The sequence below is a fragment of the Panthera uncia genome (genome assembly GCF_023721935.1).
Source record: "Panthera uncia isolate 11264 chromosome B2 unlocalized genomic scaffold, Puncia_PCG_1.0 HiC_scaffold_24, whole genome shotgun sequence".
Classification (NCBI taxonomy): Eukaryota; Metazoa; Chordata; class Mammalia; order Carnivora; family Felidae; genus Panthera; species Panthera uncia.
The window spans coordinates 110,233,044-110,244,607 of NW_026057580.1; the positions used below are offsets into that span (position 1 = coordinate 110,233,044).

Here is an 11,564-nt window from a genome sequence, read left to right on the forward strand (position 1 = left end):
CGTGCTGGGGAGTCTGGCCTTATTCACAAATTAGATCACAAATGAGCTTCTAGAAGTGAGGATTTGGTTTAAATCCTTTGTTTTCATTCTGTGTCCACCTGGCCTTAAGTGCTATTACCACATACTGATTTTGAGAAGTGGGCCATCTCAGAGCATAGGAAGCTCCATATAAGTAAGGCAATAGTGATCCCCAATATTGGGGAGAAGAGAGTAAATCAATTGGGATGCAAACTTTCAGCCACTGAATTTTTTTTAAATTTTTTAAATGTTTATTTTTTAAATGTTTATTTTTTTATTTTTTAAAATTTATATCCAAATTAGTTAGCATATAGTGAAACAATGATTTCAGGACTAGATTCTTTAATGCCCCTTACCCATTTAGCCCATCCACCCTCCCACAAGCCCTCCAGCAACCCTCAGTTTGTTCTCCATATTTATGAGTCTCTTCTGTTTTGTCCCCCCCTGTTTTTATATTATTTTTGTTTCCCTTCCCTCATGTTCATCTGTTTTGTCTCTTAAAGCCCTGATATGAATGAAGTCATATGATTTTTGTCTTTCTCTGACTAATTTCACTTAGCATAATACCCTCCAGTTCTATCCACGTAGCTGCAAATGGCAACATTTCATTCTTTTTGATTGCCAAGTAATACTCCATTGTATATCAGCCACTGAATTTTTAGTCCAGTGGTTTTAATCATGGTCACACTCTTTTCTATGTGAAAAATATTTTGTTTCTGGGCCTCTATATTGTTTTATATGTGGAACTTCAATATAGCATGAGATTTATAACTTTCTGCTACTTAATTTTTAATATGATAGTATGGCTAATATTCTTAATATTCTAACTGAGTACAAGTGATATATGTATGGGGACGTCTCGAAAGAAGTACAGTAGTCCTCCCTTACCGAAGTTTTGCTTTCTGCGGTTTTAGGTTTCAGTTACCCGCTGTCAACTGCAGTCTGGAAACAGGTGATCCTCCTGATGTAGCATCAGAAGGTCTCTGGTAGCCTAAAGCTCCTTCACAGTGCTTGCATCATTCATCTTATCACATAGGCATTTTATCATCTCACATCATCACAAGAAGTAGGGTGAGTATAGTACAAGGTATTTTCAGAGAAAGGGAGAGGCCACATTCACATAACTTTTGTTATGTATATTGTTGTAATTGTTCTGTTTTATCGTTAGTTATTTATCTTTTATTGTGCCTAATTTATAAATTAAGTTTTATCATAGGTAAGTATATAGGGAAAAACATAACATAAGTAGAGTTCAGTACTGTTTGCAGTTTCAGGCATGGGGGGGGGTGCTGGAATGTATCCCTTGAGGATAAGAGGAAGGACTACTCCATATATTCTCTCTTTGAATATATATATTCTCTATATATTTTCTCAGTCTCCTAAATGTTTTTAAAAATTTTTAAATTTGAGGGAGAGGGGAGAGGGGCAGAGGGAGAGAGAGAGAGAGAGAGAGAGAGAGAGAGAGAGAGAGAAAGAGAAAGAGAAAGAGAGAATCTTAAGCAGGCTCCACGTTCAGTGCTGAGCCTGACATGGGACTCCATCTCATAACCCTGGGATCATGACCTGAGCTGAAATCAAGAGTCTGACGCTCAGCTGACTGAGCCACCCAGGTGCCCCTACTTCTAAATTTAAAAACAGAAAAAACAACAGTCGGTAAATTACTAAGATAGATTGGTTTGAATATAAACTTCTGAGTTAGATGTCACTGTATGTTGTTTAAAAAGATGCTTTTTCTTGGGGCGCCTGGGTGGCTTGGTCGGTTAAGCGTCCGACTTCGGCTCAGGTCATGATCTCACGGTCTGTGAGTTCGAGCCCTGCGTCGGGCTCTGTGCTGACGGCTCAGAGCCTGGAGCCTGTTTCAGATTCTGTATCTCTCTCTCTCTCTGCCCCTCCCCTGTTCATGCTCTGTCTCTCTGTCTCAAAAATAAATAAACGTTAAAAAAATTAAAAAAAAAAAAGATGCTTTTTCTTTGACTCTGTCTCTAGAAATGCAAGTAAGTGGGGCTCTGAGTGGGAGATGCCTGTTTACCTGTGGCACAGGCTTTCTGCTTTCTTTTGGCTACTGCCTGATTGGCTGGTACAGAAGTTTTGAGTCTGGTTTGCCAGTCAGGGCCTTTGTTTTTGCTCAGGGCTCTCACTTCTGGTTGTGGTTTGACCTATTTTCACTATTATGGGCACCAAGTAGCTAAGCTTGACATACTCAGAACATAAAGAGGAAAAGAGTTTTGGATTCTAGAAGGAGACTTTGGTTAAGAGTGGTCAAACGAATTAAACAGAAGCTAGCTGCCTCTTGGAACGCTGAATTGAAGCTTTGCTTTCTCTAGCAGAACTCCCAGGCTAGGGGGAATTGGAGCTAATGCTTAGAACGGGAAGAAACATGTGGTTTATAGAGCCTCTGAGTTTGAGTTTGGGTATGCTATAGATCTGAAATGTGTGAAAGCAGTTGTAGCAGATAGAGCATCTAGGCATGTAGTCTTTTTTTTTTCTTTAAAAAGTTTACTATATTATGGATACTAACCCTTTTTGCTGTATAAATATTTTCCCAGTTTGTTGGTTGCCTTTCAACTGTAAGTCTGTTCATGACACTTTTGATGTGTAAAAGTATATGTTTTCTATGTATTCAAGTCTACCAGTCCTTTTTCCGTGTTTTGACTTTGATGTTTTTCTTAGAAAGTTTTCCTTGGAGTATTTTTTATCTTTCTCTCTTGCTTTTAAGCAGACAAGTATTATTAACTTTTTAAAATAAGTTTTTTATTTTGGAATAATTTTGGATTTACAGAAAAGGTGCAAAGATAGTATAAGGAGTTCCTGTATGCCCTTCACCCAGCTTCCTCTACTGTTAATAGCCTATGTAACTACAGAACATGGGCAAAACTAAGACACTGGTACATCATTATTTATTTTTTTTAAGTTTATTTATTTTGGGAGGAGGGGTGAAGAGAGAGAGAGAAGAGAACCCCAAGCAGGCTCTGCGCTGACCCTGATGCGGGGCTTGATCTTACAACTGTGAAATCATGACCTGAGTCAAAACCAAGAGTTGGGACACTTAACCAACTGAGCCACCCAGGCGCTGAGACACTGGTGCGTGATTATTAACTAAGCTCTTGACTTCATTTAGATCTCACCAGAGTTTTCACTAATGTCCTCCCAGGGCGCTAGGTTGCATTAAATGGGGTGGGTGTTAAAGAGGCTATAAACGGCAACATGCTCTGTAGAATAGCTGTGCTTACAGCACGTTTGTGGAGAATGTTTATAGCCCGTTCTCACATGCAGGGGATTTAGAGGGAGCATCTGCTGCTGCTGCTGCTGCTGCTGCTGCTTCTTCTTCTTCTTCTTCTTCTTCTTCTTCTTCTTCTTTTTAATGTTTATTTTTTGAGAGAGAGAGACAGAGCATGAGTGGGGGAAGGGTAGAGAGAGAGGGAGACACAGAATCTGAAGCAGGCTTCAGGCTCTGAGCTGTCAGCACAGAGCCTGATGTGGGGCTCAAACTCACAGATCGCGAGATGACCTGAGCTGAAGTCGGACGCTTAACCAACTGAGCCACCCAGGCGACCCTAGATGGATCATGTTCTTGGTTACTGGTCTGGTCTTATCAGACACATGTGCCCCCAGGGAGCATAGATCCTGGCAGTGGCACTGTTGTGCTTGTGTGACAGACACCCAAGGAACTTGGGCCTAGAGATGCCTCTCAAATTGTCCACACTGCCTGTGCTGCTTCCATTTTCCATTCCTAAGGTATCTTCGTTCTCATGCTGTTACTCATTTTGCTTCTGCCTGGACCAGAGTGGGAAATCATGATATGTTGTTGATTTTTAACTCTAGGAGAGAAAGGCACCCTCACTGTGAGCAAGTTTTGATGCTCTATACATCAAGGTAAACCCAGCATATCACTACTTTCACCCTTCAGAATCTTGGTGCTAGGCATGACCAGTCTTCTGACTTTATTGCCAAATGAGGTGTGGTACCCAAGGAGAAAAATGTGGATGGCACAGACCAGTGCCTGTCTTACTCTTCAATATCTATGGCTTCCTTGCCCCTCTCTACCCTAGCCCAAAATGGAGACAGATGAACAGAAGTAAGAGTTGGAGAGGGCAGGCAGGGAATTAGGTAAAACAGAAGCCATGTTGGGTGGCTTCATGCCTACATTGCCTGGTAGAAATAGCATTGGCAGGAAGGCCTTAGATGCCTTTGTACTTAACTGTCTACAAACTTCTCAACTTAAATACGTTAATGTGAATTGGGCTGAGCTTTCTCACAGGTAACAAGTAGCTGCTTCTTGTGCATTGGAATCAGCCTTCTTTCTAAGTAAAAATGCTAAAATTTTCTTAACCTTTTCTGACTTGGAAAACACACCCTTTCTGTCTAGAAAGCAGTCAGAACATGATGGCTGTGCAGGCCTGAGGAGGAGAGATCAGTGAAGGAGCAGAAGGAGGACACTGGCTTTGGTTTTCTGTAGTATTGCTATATTCCATCCCAACTGTTAGAATCAGTCAGTCATACTGGAAAGCCTCCAGCGTAGCCAGAAGTAAATTAATTGGAGTATAATTAAAAAAAATTTTTTTTAATGTTGTATTTATTTTTGAGAGAGACACAGTGAGAGTGGGGGAGGGGTAGAGAAAGAGGGAGACCTAGAATCTAAAGCAGGCTTCAGACTCTGAGCTGTCAGGACAGAGCCTGATGCAGGGCTCAAACTCACAAACTGTGAGATCGTGTCCCGAGATGAAGTCCGATGCTTAACCAACTGAGCTACCCAGGTGCCCCAATTGGAATATAATTTTTAAAGCATATGTCCTTTAGTGGATTGTACTGCTTCCATTTGGCTAGATAGGAGTCAGCCTTTTTTTTTTTTTCCTGCAATTTTTCTCAGTGACTTGTGATTTTTTTCCATTGAAGTAATAATAATTGCTTACATAAGCATAATACTTAATTTACAAAGCATTTTTCCACATATGCCTACATTTTATTTGGTCTTTGCAGCAACCTTATACATTATGGCAAGCACATATTTTCTTATTTTATGAGAAAATCAAGGCCAAAGGATTTGACTGTTGTCACATAACTGCTAATCAGAAGTCTTGGGACTTGAATCTGCACCAGCCCACCAGTCTTTCTTTTATCCCTTTGCTCACCCTGTGGCCTCCCCTCCAAGCTGGTCCTGCCAGTTTTTTTTTTTTTTTTTTTTTGGTTTATTTATTTACTTTGAGAGAGAGAGAGTGAGTGCACAGGGGAGGGGGCAGAGATGGAGTGAGAGAATCCTAAGCAGGCTCTGCGCTGACAGTTCGACATGGGGCTCAAACCCATGAATGGTGAGATGATGACCTGAGCCGAAATCTAGAGTCGGACGCTTAACCGACTGGGCCACCCAGGCACCCGATGAGTGGTTCTGCCAGTTTTATAGATGCACTGCAGGTGAGGCTGGTGGAGGTTTTCTGTTGGCAGTCTTGTCTAATGTTGGTGACCAGAGCACATATTCCAGATTGATAATTAGCAGACCTGTTGAGTTCATGGTCTAACATCTTTTCTTCCCTTCTTCCTTTGTAATGAGATTGGGTTTTGTTTAGACCTCTTCTTTGTCCTCATTTGACTGCAGAGAAAGTGATCCATCCTTAGCACGGGGGTAAATCCTGATGTGTTACAGCCACTCCTGTTGGGTCCATTCTCTGTAGGTGATTGCTGTAGGGGTAAGCCAGAAACCTGGTCCTGGCCCGTGAGATGTGACGGTGGTCTGCCAGGAGGTTCTGGAAAACTTCTCAACCTTAAAATGACCACACTAGATAGTCCTTTTCTTCTGAAAATTGTTGTGTCAGGATGTGGTGCCTACAATTGTTCTAGTCACTTTGCTACAGTCTGAACATGAAGCCAGTGCACGGGAGACGACAGAGCCAAGAAAAACAGCAGAGAAAACTACTCAGAGACTAGCACTCATCCTGCCTTTGGAGTTATGCAAAATAAGTTTCCTTGTTGATTAAGGCAATTTGAGTTGAGGTTATTGGTTACTTACACCTAAAGACATGCTAATCTATGTAGTAGCTACCAGATCAGGGGATTGATTGATTGATTCATTCATTCATACCATGAAGGAGAAGTACAAGGTATAAAGGTAGAATTTGATCTAATCAGCACATCAGAGATGGCTTCCTTGAGGAAATGCAGAGGCATTGCTGAGAGATTCCTTTTCCTGTTGGGCTTTGTATCCCATGTTTAAAGATTTTGGTTTCTATTGCAAAAGAAGAGCGATTGAAGGATTTAAATATGGCAGGAGGGCAGTGAGCTATAGTTAAGCTGCCCCTGCTAAAGAAAATCGTGGCTTAACATATCAAAGAGTCAGTTTTTGATTTGAGCAGGCAAGGAGTAGTCAGTGGTAAAGGCCCTGGCAATTAGCAAGTACATCCAGGAAACACAGCATCTCTGGTTGGAATCGGATGAAGTAAATAATCCAGATTCTTCCTCCTTGCCAGTATACACACACACGCGCACATGCACACACGCTGCTTCGTGTTTTTTAATTTAGGCATCATTTGTGAATGAATGTCTGTCATTCTCTTAGGGTTTGAATCATTTAAGGTAAAAAATTGCAGCTGAGAGATCTGTGTTGGGGTTACAAAAACAGGATAGATACTTCCATTGTAAATAAAATTTTAAGGATACATTAATATATCTGAAATTGAACTTTTAGCATCTCCAAAGGTTTTTCTCCAGGTTTGATATAATAAGATCTGTTCTGATTCTCATACATATGGATATGTTCGCAAAACTGGATTACGTCCCAGTGCAGGCAGGCGGGGAAGCTGCCTGAACCGTAGAGTGGAAGTGCGATGGAGGCTGCGGTGTTCCTGTAATTATATTAGGATGTGATGTAGTCCCTCCCTATGCTTATTAATTAGTGGAGTTGTAATGAGACTTCCCCCCCATGCTTTTAAGGATGCTGATCAGTGGGCATCCGGGCGGGATTTTAGTTGTGTTTGGGAGCCTTCTGTGTACAAGTGGGAGGGATCCATGTTTCAGGTAGTGGCAGGTGAGCCTCCCGCCAAGTTGGCATAATGGGAACAGGACTCTTCTGGGTTGCCATCTGTTTGTGGCTGATAGGAAACCAGCAGTGACTTCTGAGGAGTTTATGTTGAAATACTTAGGAATTAGTAATGTTAAGACCACGCTGATCAGGTATTAGGAGGTGGGGGAACATAAGACTGTGTAGAGTGATTTTTCATTATTACTAATTTCAGGAGATGGCTGCTTGGGTTCAACAGCCCCCACCCCCATGCCCTGAAAAACCACAGCTCTTTTTGCCTCCCTGCCCAGATTGACCATCAAGTCTGTCTCAGTTCTGTGCTGACTTGCCCATGGCAAGGAAACACATTACATTCATACATGACTATCCCATGTAACACTGTACATGGTGTTTGCCACTGAGGGGTTCAGTCTGTCTCTGTAACTCTTTAAATGTGTCATGTTTTTTTGTTTTTGTTTTAAATTGTGGTAACAAAATTTATCGTTTTAATCATTTATAAGTATATAGTTCAGTGGCATTAAGTATATTCATACTATTGTGTGACCACCATGATGTTTTCACTAAGTACTTAAAAAATAGCGAATGCTGCTTTTCCCCGTATCAAATACATATAAAAAATTATCAGCGTGCTTGCTATTTCTAATGTGCTATCCCTCTGGATTTTAAACTGGAATATACTTCCTTTCCGTATGGGAGCTGGCGAAGTAGAATCGAGGTGCTCTGCCCCCATTTCTCTGGGTTTGGTTTGCTGCTCTTGCCCTGGGAGGCTCTGCTTCCAGGCAGAGTGGTTTTTTCTGAGAGCTGCTCCTTGTCTCCTGATTTATACTTAAAGCAGGGGTGTAGAATAGAGAACAGCTCACTTCTGTAACGTAGCATTACTTGCTGTGTTAACTAGAGGAGCTGAACTGTGGTGGCCCTGGTGAGGATGTGTGTGTTTGGAGTTATCCTGTGTAACTCCTGCCAGAGAAGCAAGGTCTGGGGTGGCACCTGTTGCCTTCTGGCTACGGACCCTGCTGGGTTCAGTCTACCACCTGTAGGTTTGTTTGTTTCTTTCTTTCTTTCTTTCTTTCTTATGTTCATTTATTTTTGAGAGAAAAAGAGCGTGAGCACGAGCAGAGAGAGAGGGGGACAGAAACTGAAGCCGGCTTTGTGCTGTCCACGGGGCTTGAACTCATGAACTGTGAGATTGTGACCTGAACTGAAGTCGGACGCTTAACCAACTGAGTCACCCAGTCACCCCCACCTGTAGGTTTCTGTCTTGCCTTTTTCAAAACAGTCAATAGAAGGGACTGTGGAGCCCTCTATTATTAGAGGTTTTTGGGTTATAAGTAAAAAAGCCCTAACTGAACTTGCATGAAGAAGGGAAGTTAGTGGAAGTTTTCTGAGCTGTGTACTTCAATATTGGCAGGGATACAGCTGGGTCTCGGATGCGACCCAGAGACTGGGACACTCCCTGAATGTCCTGTTAGCTCTTTCCTTCTCTCTGGCCCCCTCTCTTAGCTTCCCTCAATGCTTCTAGTTCTTCTCTTCTGTCACAGACCAGCATCCTCTATTCCTCAGTCCCTGTGGCAGACATGGCCACCAACACTCGTGTTTTCCATATTAAACCAAGTGTCTAGAGAGACTGTTTTCCGTGTGTTCCAGAATTTTCTGGGAAGAACTGAGTGATCATCGAAAATGGTGACTGACACTCATGGTAAACTGTGGGAGGATATGGAGTAGTTGAAGAAGTCATTGAGGTTCAGCGGAAAGGATTTCCTTGCTATGATTTGCAAAAAGTGTCAGGGATACCCTGTAATTGTTAGCAATTATGAAAGGACCCAAACTGTGAAACCGCATAAACTTTGGATTAAAATTTAAAGGAAAACTAAACAGTAAAGTCAACTAAAACAAAACAAGACACTACCATCAAAAAGATGCTACCGTTACCAACAAAAAAAAATCCTGTAAGTTGAGGAGATGAACCTGTTAAACAGATTCTGAAATTGCTTTTTCTAAAATTAAATGTCTTTTTTAGTAAAACGCATTATAACCTGTTTTCATATCAGGATTGTTTGAACTCTGAGAAATTGTGGTCAAAGTTTAAGCAGGGTAGCTTGATGTGGAAGGTATTCCTGAAAACTTGAAAATAAAGAAAATATTTTAAATTAAAATTTAAAGGCACAGGAAGAGCTTGCTATCAGAAAAAATCCTTGTGTAATTTTTTTTCTAAAATCCGCTTTTAACTTTTCATCACATTCACTTAAATGAGGATGTATCAGAATGATGTATGGAACTGTTGAATCACTACATTGTTCACCTGAAACTAATATAACACTATATGTTAATGACACTGGAATAAAATAAAATAAATTTAAAAAAGGATGTATCAGTGGATTGTCCATCCTTGCTGTTAATTATCCCATGGGGGCCGCCAGGTCATTGGCAGATCATGTATTCCACTGATTTCCAAGGTTATGAAAAATAGCTGTTTCCATTTTTAGTTGTTTGGTTACACACACAGATCCCCTGTATGAATTTGAGAGCCCTCTATGAATTTATTGGGATTGAATATTTTGTGTGGGTTGTGAACCTATATGCAGTAATCCAAGGAGATTTGACAGTGTCACTTAGTGATTGCAAGGTGAAGAAAAGAGTGGTCTCATAATTCTGGGAATTAGTGCCATTTGAGAATTTAGGAATTTATAAAGGTGTTAGTTTGTTATCTTCCCAAATGTATGTGATCTGCTTTATTTGTACATCAGTTGTAAAAGAGTTTGTTTTTTTTTTGTTTTTTTTTTTTTTTGCCCATTTGACTTAGAGTATATTTAAAATTAAAACTCAGTTTTCCTTTTCAGAACATGTAGGTTGTATGAAGTATACTGTATTACTGGGGTTTGGACAAGGGGAAGGGCATGATTAGCACCTGAGTAAACATGGCTGCAATGGAAGACACCCTCTGGACGACTGCTCTAGCATGCTCCTTACTCTGCGAAATTTCCTGCCTTCAACAGGGTAGGAAACATTTGTTACTGCTTTACATGATTTAAAAGCCAGGTGGTATTCTAAAATAGTGCTGGAAGAGCCCTGCTGTTGAATGAAAATTGGGAGTGTTGCATGTAGGTCGTGCGAAGCTCTGTATCCCATCTGACCTTTTCTTCTTCTGTGGGCTTCTTTTCACAAACCATGGGGGATGCCCCCGAAATGTCAGATCTTAAATAGAAAGCCTTGAGCTGTACCTCTCTCATCAAAAATGCAGAGCTCTGAGGGCTGGGGAGACTCAGTGCCTTCAAAATGACAAGTAAGAAGTAATAATGTAAAAGCAGAAAAGCATATATGAAAGGTCTAATTTCATGTGATACCATATGGCAACAGGAAAAAAGATCAAGTTAATATTGTGAGTTTGACAAGGTATCACCTTTTAGTTTATAAAGCATGTTACGTTCTCCAGAGCATTTTTATGAACATCACTTTTGATTTTTATTTGTTGGTAAAGCGTGGAGCAAATAGTCTGCACATTTACATACGGATGGGCAGCCGACGTTGGGGAAGCTGCGTGCTGCTCGAGGCCTCCCTGCCACTAACCGGCAGAGCCAACCAGATTCTGTCTTCTGATTCCTGGTCCCATTCATTCCTGTTTCACTTCCTTGCCTGTCCAGCTTACGAGAAATTTTATTTGATGAGAACTTAATTTACTTACTTAGACCCTGGACTTCTTCCACAAAAGAGTTGAGGTAGCTTGGGGCGTCTGGGTGGCTCAGTTGGTTAAGCATCTGAGTCTTGGTTTTGGCTCAGGTCATGACTCATGGTTTGTGAGTTTGAGCCCCATGTCGGGCTCTGCGCTGACAATGCAGAGCCTCCTTGGGATTCTCTTTCTCCCTCTCTCTGAGCCTCTCCCCTGCTTGTTTGTATACTCTCTCTCTCTCAATATCATAAAGAAACTTTAAGGAAAAAAAAGAGTTGAGGTGGGTTAAAAGTAATGGCTAAGAAGGAAATTTTGGCTCAAGTAAGGCAAATACTGGCTTTATTTAATTTTTTTTTAATGTTTATTTTTGAGAGAGACAGTGTGAACGGGGAGGGGCATAGAAAGAGGGAGACACAGAATCTGAAGCAGGCTCCAGGCTCTGAGCTGTCAGCACAGAGCCCGATGTGGGGCTGGAACTCACGAACCGTGAGATCATGACCTGAGCCGAAGTCAGATGCCCAGCTGACTGAGCCACCCAGGTGCCCCTCTCCTGGCTTTCTTCTTAAACTTTTTTTTTTTTTTTTTTAACATTTTTTATTTTTTTATTTTTGGGACAGAGAGAGACAGAGCATGAACGGGGGAGGGGCAGAGAGAGAGGGAGACACAGAATCGGAAGCAGGCTCCAGGCTCCGAGCCATCAGCCCAGAGCCTGACGCGGGGCTCGAACTCACGGACCGCGAGATCGTGACCTGAGCCGAAGCCGGACGCTCAACCGACTGCGCCACCCAGGCGCCCCATTTTAACTATTTTTAAAGTGTACACTTCAGGGGCGCCTGGGTGGCGCAGTCGGTTGAGCGTCCGGCTTCGGCTCAG

The 11,564-nt window shown here is 41.8% G+C and overlaps 1 protein-coding gene across 2 annotated transcripts in view; it reads left to right on the top strand.

The window, feature by feature from the left end:
• The first annotated feature begins 259 nt into the window (after window positions 1-259).
• TULP4 (TUB like protein 4) overlaps window positions 260-11,564 on the top strand; it is a 230,741-nt gene continuing 219,436 nt past the window's right edge. The window contains exon 1 of one of the 2 annotated variants that reach the window (XM_049654512.1): window positions 260-970. The gene's annotated coding sequence lies outside the window, so the exon portion shown is untranslated. The other variant, XM_049654510.1, reaches the window with a different exon arrangement.